General features: G+C 45.7%; 1 protein-coding gene across 1 annotated transcript in view; it reads left to right on the top strand.

Annotated features, from left to right (window-relative positions):
* The first annotated feature begins 1,070 nt into the window (after window positions 1-1,070).
* c11h21orf91 (chromosome 11 C21orf91 homolog) overlaps window positions 1,071-8,027 on the top strand; it is a 44,409-nt gene continuing 37,452 nt past the window's right edge. The window contains exon 1 of the mRNA XM_067993368.1: window positions 1,071-1,168. The gene's annotated coding sequence lies outside the window, so the exon portion shown is untranslated. The remainder of the gene's footprint in view (window positions 1,169-8,027) is intronic.

Here is an 8,027-nt window from a genome sequence, read left to right on the forward strand (position 1 = left end):
CCTCTCAGCATCTACCCTGTCGAGCCCTCTCAGAATTTTATACCTTTCGATGAGATCACCTCTCATTCTTCTAAACTCCAGAGAATATCGGCCCGTTCGACTCAATCTCTCCTCATAGGACAACCCCCTCATCCCAGCGATCAATCTAGTGAACCTTCGCTGCACCCTCTCTAAGGTAAGGATATCCTTCCTTAGGTCCTTGGGTAAAGGTATCAATGGATATGGAGCAAAAGCGAGTAAATGGAGTTGAGATCCAGATCAGACATGAATCTAATAGAGTGCCAGAACAGGCTCAAGGGGCCGAATGGCCGACTCTAGTTCCTATTAAACTCCATAATAATCATAAAATGTACGTCGCCGGTCGCACCATTCCGGGAAATTGTGTGCCCACTGATGTAAATTGAGGTTTGGAAAGCGGTGACAGGTCTGGGAACCCCCAGCTCTTGTTTTTAATGCATTACTCGCGTTACTCGGCAGGAAATTCCCGGCAGCTGCCAAGAAGCTGCGCTGACCGCGAACCACCAGCAGGGGGGGGGGGGTGAATCCTGGGGTCTGGAACGCGCTACTGAAAGAGAGAGGGGGGTGAATATTGATAATGTGTTTAATAAATAACCTCCACAAAAACTACATTCGAGATTGAGACCAAGAATACGAGAATTTAATCATAGCCTACAGCGATACCAAGACAAACGGATGCTTTAAATGTTCTGTAATTGTTGCACTTTGGAGAATAATGTGACAATCCACCCCCAGAATGAAAAAACATAATGGTATGCTCCAGCACGGAACATGACGCACGGATCCGACCAAACAGGGATAAGGGGGGGGGGGAAGCAAGTATTCAGAATTACACACGCACCCAGTTAGTGAACCAGCTAATTAGAAAATAATGTATATAATAAATATACGTCGATTATTAAGCAAGCAGCACATGCTGGTCTGTGTGTGAGGATCTGAATGTCTTGTGAGGATCTGATCTTCCACTCTTCCCCCCCCCCCCCCCCACACCTTGCGGTCTGTTAGCCGAGCCGGCGCTCGGTGGATACCTGGGGTTCGCTGGTGGAACGCCGAGTATCGAAGTGGGAGCGGAGCGGATACATTGTATCGGAGGGGGGGGATACATTGTAACCCCGGGCCATTCCAGCACCGCAACAGCTGGCGGAGGAGAGTGAGTACAAGGGGGACTGGTACCCGGCCTCTAGTGGGGCCATTCATTGGAGTGACTGTCGTGTGGGAGAGTTACAATTACAGCGGCACAAATTATTCCACCACCCCCCCCCCACCCTCTCCCCGCAGTGGAGAATTAGGGTCGTATTTAATGAGGGAATTTTATTGACTTGTTTAAAGACCCGACGCAAAAAGCATCGACTGAACTCTTTTTTTTTCTTCTCTGCCTTGTATTTGGGATTTATGTATTTATTTCCCCCCCCCCCCCCACTCCCCAACATTTTTTTTTACTTAAGGTGGTGGGGATGGTGGGGATGGGGGGGCAATCTCCTTGGTGCACCGCGTGCGTGATAATGGGGTGACTGTGATAACCCCCCGACTGTGTCGGCGAGCTCGGGGACATTGTTTCCCTCCCCTTCTGTTTTAAGCGCCTTGGGACCTTTTTTTTACTATGTTAAAGGCGCTCTATAAATGCAAGTCGTCGTTGTTGTTGTTTTTCCCCCCTGCTTGCTTGTTACATTGAGCCCATATTTTTGTGTGTGTGTTTTTTTTAATATGTCAGAAGAACTAGTCGAAGAAGAGCAGCGGAGGTCTCTGGGTGTCATGGCCAATGTTTATCCCTCCATCAACATCACTAAAAAACAGATTATCTGGTCATGGTCACATTGCTGTTTGTGGGAGCTTGCTGCGTGTAAATTGGCTTCTGTTTCCTGTGTTACAACAGTGACTACACTTCAGAAAGTACTTCATTGGCTGGAAAGTAATTTGGGGCAGCCTGAGGTTGTGAAAGGCGCTATATAAATTCAAGTCTAGCAGCTATTCAGGTGCACTACATAGTGTGTTACAAATCCTTCCCCCCCACACACACTTTCTTAACTAAAACAAGACTAAGACTGATCTATGACAATTTAGTGACTGAAGCCACCAACAAGATAGTGTGTTCTTCCAGAAAGCAAAATGCTAGAAATCTGAAAACAAAAACAGGGAAAAGCTGGACATGCTCAGCAAGTCTGCTTGAAAAGGAAGAGTTTGCAGGGCAGTGGGGAAAGAGCTGGAGAGTGGGACTAATTGGACAGCTCTTTCAAAGTGTCGGCATGATGGATCGAATGTGCTGTGTGATTCTATGTCCGGCAGCATCTAGAGGTTCCCATCTTTTTCTGTTTGTGCACTCTCCCATACGTACAAGCTTTAGAAAGGGTGCCACAGCTGTATTATGTTAACTTTGTTTTCTTCATTCCCATAGCAGAATGAGAGAAATAAGTATATCTAAAATTAATTATGATATTTATATAACAATGTGTGTTCCTTCCATACTTCACTCTTTATTCACAAAATATCTACAAAGACACAAATAACTACAGATTAAAATCTCCCAACCTGGGAAATCTTTACTAAAAGTGTGTGTGTGTGTGTGTAATGTTTGGTGTGTCTTAGTTGTGTGGACATTTTTCCAGTTGGTTAACATCAGACTTAGGCTAAAGGAGAAAAAGCACTTCCATTTATATGGTGGCTTTATCAAGTCAAAATGTCAAACACTGGGACTGAAGTAAACTTTTTTGGTTCTATACAAAGCACCTTGCACAGTGAATTACCTTTTGGGAGTACAGTGATGGTTGTGGTTGGGCCAGTGTTGTCCAATGCATTAAACCCTACCACATGTGGTTAATTGTAAAATCCAGGTGTGGCTAATTGCATTTCTAATTAGTAAATAATAAATGACTATTAGACACTGTCATTGAGCATGTGATCTCCATACTTATCGCACGGTGTATGCCCGTGGACTCTTTGTGCTTTTGTTGGTAAAACGGCAAGATGAAAAGCGGAGTGTGCGATTGTTATTTAGTCGTTGAGTGCTTCACTGAATGGTGATAGATGTTTAAGCAAATAGATGTGATGCACCTTTACCAGTATGTGAGTGTTGGTAAGACGTTGCCTAGTAAAATGAGTGCGTGTGGTTAAAATGGTGTCGACACGCCACAACTGTGGCTAGTCAGCGATTTTATTTTTATTTAATTGGACAACACTGGGATAGGCAAAACCTACAGGTTGTTAATATTGACTGCTGTTGGATTTTTGTAGAGTACAGCTAGAGTACGCTTTTATAGGTGTCTCATTATAGAAAGGACATTTGAAACATATAAGATTCTGAGGAGGCTTGACAGGGTAGATGCTGAGAGGTTGCTCCCCCTGGCTCGGGAGTCTAGAACTAAGGGGCATAGTCGCAGGATAAGGGGTCGGCCATTTAGGTCTGAGATGAGGAGGAATTTCTTCACTCAGAGGGTTGTGAATCTTTGGAATTCTCAACCCCCAGAGGGCGGTGGATGCTGAGTGATTGAGTATATTCGAGACCGAGATTGATGGATTTTTGGACTCTCGGGGAATAAAGGGATATGGGGGTAGGGTAGGAAAGTGGATTTGAGGTTGAAAATCAGCCATGATCTTGGTGAATGGCGGAGCAGGCTCGAGAGGCCGTATGGCCTACTCCTGCTCCTGTTTCCTATGTTCTGATATTCTTAAGGCATTAAAACCGTAGAGATCAGATTTATTGGGCTGATTGTAAGATGGGGAATGAAAATTTATGAGGAAATACTGGCACTATTTCCACCAGAGCTAAGGTGGTCAACAGAGGCTTTTTAAATCATTAATCAGGGGCTGTGTGGCCGGGTCCTGCTCCTACTTCTTGTGTTCTTTAGATTTGAGGTTGGGATCAGATCAGCCATGATCTTATTGAATGGCGGAGAAGGCTCGAGGGGCCGATTGGCCTACTCCTGCTCCTATTTCTTATGTTCTTATGTAACTGGCCTCGATCGAGGGTTGGGGAGTCGGCGTCGAGGGCTTATCAGTTTAAAATCCTCACTGGGAGTGAGGCGAGAGGTTAGGAGAAAATTCTTCAGACCTGCTTCGCCACGGGGATTAATTGGCGCAAAGATTGTTGTATCTTATAAGGGAAAAGCAGATAAATGTTTGAAGCAGCGTAAGATACAGGGCAGTAGGATTAGTTTTGGTTTGCTTTTGCAAAAAGCCAACACTGACCTGATGGGTGACATGATGTAAACGTGAGGTTCCGTTGTTCCACACCATCTCCCTCCTCTTTCCATGCCCCCCCCCCCACCGACAAAAAGCAATTAATTCTGTATACAAATACCTTCTGCTAGTCTACCTGTGTGAGTGTTGGTAAGGCGTTCCCTATTAAAATTAGTCCATGTGGCCAAAACAACAAAGGAAAAAAAATTTGCAAATAGGGCAGGGGAGTGGGTCTAGCTGGATTGCTCTTGCAGGGAGCCGGCATGGACTCGATGGGCCGAATGGCCTCCTTCCGTGCTGTGTAACCTATTGGATAATCTCATTGTTTTTTTTTCCCACTCTGGAGATTGAAGTATTTAATGAAAAGCAAAATACTGGAAATCCTAAAACAAAAACAGAAAATGCCAGAAGCACTCAGCAGGTTAGGCAGCATCTGTGGAGAGAGAAACACAGAGTTAACGTTTCAGGTCGATGAACCGTTTCGTCAAAACTGGAAGATGTTGGAGATGAACGGTTTTTAAGCCAATAGAGAGTTGGTGCAGGAAAGAACAAAAGGGGCTGGTCTGTGATAGGGTGGAGGGCAGAAGTGATTAAATAACAACGGGGATGCAAGGCAAAAGGGATGATGATAGGACAAGAAAAGAAATAAAAGACGGGCCCAGAGGAGGTGTAAACGGTTACAGCGGGGTCCGGGGGGGGGAGCATGGAAAATCTGGCAAAGCAGAGAAGGATCCCATGGAACGTGGCAGACGGAAGGCAGGTAAACCCTAGGGGTGAGGACCACTTGGCCGTGTGTGTATTCCATCACCCCTTCAGGCAGTGCAGTCCACATCGTAACTCGCTGCATTTTAAAAAATAATTTCTCATCTCCCGCCCGCTGCTTCTACCAATTACCTTTTTAAATCTGTGTCCTCTGGTTACCGACCCTCCTGCCGGTGGGAACAGTTTCTCCCTATCTATTTTTTTAAAAAAACCCTTCATAATTTTGAACACCTCTATTAAATCTCCCCTTCACCTTCTCTGCTCTAAAACTGTGTGGCCTAAGAAGGGAAACTCTACACTTCCATTTCGAGGCCAGGCTTTTCGGTGCAGTCAGTACAAAAAGCTGCCGTGAGTGTTTTATTCGCTGAACAAAAGTGTCGGCGAATGGAGCAGGCCGAGTTTAAAGGAGTGCTCCGTCGATGCAACTGTTCGGTCCAGTAATAAACCCAAAGAAACTTATTCGAGTTTACAGCTGCCAGAACCGTAGTGTTTTACAGCCCACATCTGAAGGACTTGGCGCTTAGCTTTGAAGTTAATCGTCGAGCACAGAGCTTCTAACAATAAGAAAGCACCCGGGCAGGTTTAACTAGAGAGTGGAATTGTAATTAAATTCAAATTGGGGGAGGTAGGGGATTGCTTGTGTGTTGTGGTTTTAAGAGCAGGAGAAACGAAGAGAATATTACAGATGGAGGAAGTGATTCAGTGTAGGTGGGGGAGTCTGAATTCATCAAATTACTGGCGAGGTTATACAGTAACAATACTACTGATGTCACCAATACTGTACACTTAGCCATTTCTTTTCATGTGGGGGAGTTTGTGGAGAATATATTAAGTGTTTCTCTTGTAAGCTTGGCAGGTCAAGCGTTGCCTGGAACCGTAAGGGCCCAAGTTCAGTCCCTGGTCTGTTCTAACCCCTGCTGAGGTGATGGTAGGGATGAGGTTGTTTGCCTCAGCGCCCTTACACCCCTCGCTATAGTGTAACGTGCAAGTCGAGGGAGGCAATTCTAAAATTATATCTGGAATACTACATGTTTTAGTCCATTTTTTTCAAAAAAAAGGATGTCAAATTATCAGAGGGAGTATAGGGTGGGGGGCTACTAAATCAATTGCAGAATTGAGGGGTTAGTTACAAGGTAAAGTCAGGTATCTTGGGACTGGTCTCTCTTCAAAAAAAAAGGCTGAGGGGCCATTTGATTGAAGTATTTAAGACTTGGAGGCTGACTGGCCTGTTGTGTTTTGAGCATTTTCTGTTTCAAAATGTTATGAAGTTGCCGTTTCAAAGAAAAGGTTTATTGTTGGACGTAACTGGGTGACATCAGCTCGGGAACAGGCGCAGGGTGTTTCAGATTCATATTTTTATCTCTGCACTGTGCTGTAGCCAGTGCCTGTGATTCAGCTGATCTCAAGTAGCATTAACAGCAACTTGTATTTATGTAGCGCTTTTAACATAGTAAAAAGGTTCCGAGGCGCTTCTCAAGAGTGATTTTATCAGACAAAATTTGTTAAGTAGATATTAGGATAGGTGGCCAAAAGCTTGGAGTGACTTAAGGGGCAGAGGGGTTTCGGGAGGGAATTCCAGAGCGTACGGCATGGACTGTTGAAGGCACGGCCGCCAATGGTGCAGTGGAAGTCTGGGGTGTGCAACGGGCCAGAATTGGTGGAGTGCAGAGATCCCGGAGGGTTGTAGGGCTGGAGGAGGACAGAGAGATAAGGAGGGGCGAGGCCATGGAGGGATTTGAAAACAAGGCTGAGAATTTTAAATTCGAGGCTCTGGAAGCCCAGCAAGACACTACGCTTTTTTTGTAAGTTCTGCGAGTTGCTGGGTCTCGTTTAAATGTAAAAGCACAGAGTCCGATTCCCTTTTTACCAAATGGAATTGAGGGTCTCTCGTTTCTCGTTTCCGGGTGGGGGGGTGGGCAGGGCTCGAGTGAAGTGGCAGTATGGGTTAAAGTAAAACGGAGAAAGTGGGGTTGTCGTTCTTCACTTGGGCGTTGTGTTCCCAGCCTCCGGCGAGACGTCATAAAAGACCCAGACCACGAGAAAAACGTCAAAAATAGATTCAATGGGATGGAAGGAAAGATTGAAACTTAAAATGTCTACAAGAAGTTTCGTGATATGCCTAGACGTTAAAATCTTAACATTTCCAAATGGTTTGACCCGTGGCTGAAGTTTTTTTTTAATCTGTTGAGGACTTAGAACCTGACCGGTCTGTTCTGGCGCTTATTTTCTCGGCCTTGTGGGGGGTGCAATGCAGATTCACCAGAATGAGACCGGGGCTGAAAGGGTTAAATTACGAGGACAGGTTGCGTAAACTTGGCTTGTGTTCCCTCGAGCACAGAAGACTGAGGGGTGGTGTGACCGACGCCTTTAAAATGTTAAAAGGATTTGATGGGGTGGATACGAAGGAACTGTTTCTCCTGGGGGAATCAAGGGGCCATAATCTTAAAATTAGAAGTAGGGCATTTAAGAGTGAAATCAGGAAACACCTTTTCACACAGGATAGTAAAAAATCTGAAATTCTTCTCCTTCTTCTTTTTCCCCCCCCCCCCCCCCCCCCCCCCCCCACAAAAAAGGGCTGTAGATGCTGGGGGACAATTGGAGATATCAGGACTGAAATCGCTAGATTTTTGTTTGGTGAGGGTATCGAAGGATATGGAGCTAAGACGGGAAAATGGAGTTGAGGTACAGATCAACCACAATCTAATTGAATGGCGGAACAGGCTTGAGGGGCTGAATGGCCTACTCTTGTTCCTCTGCTGAAGATTAGATACCAAATTCTGGCTGCCCTCCAATATCTCTGTGAAGCGGCCATTCTTCGTGTGAAAACTCAGTGTGTGTCAGCGGAGTATTGGACTGTCCCAATCCTGACATCCACACTTTCCAGCAGGGATAGTGATCAGGAGCAGGGACTGTCTGATTTCCTACCTCAGATACTGAGGCCAATGATAGCACTCCAACTGCTGCACGGGCTGAGATCGTCTCACTCCGCAGGGACCAGGATTGAGCCAAGGGCCGCTTGGAAACTATTTCCACTGGCTGGGGGGGGGGGGTCAGTAACCAGAGGGCACAGATTA

Source organism: Heptranchias perlo, chromosome 11, assembly GCF_035084215.1.
Source record: "Heptranchias perlo isolate sHepPer1 chromosome 11, sHepPer1.hap1, whole genome shotgun sequence".
NCBI lineage: Eukaryota > Metazoa > Chordata > Chondrichthyes > Hexanchiformes > Hexanchidae > Heptranchias > Heptranchias perlo.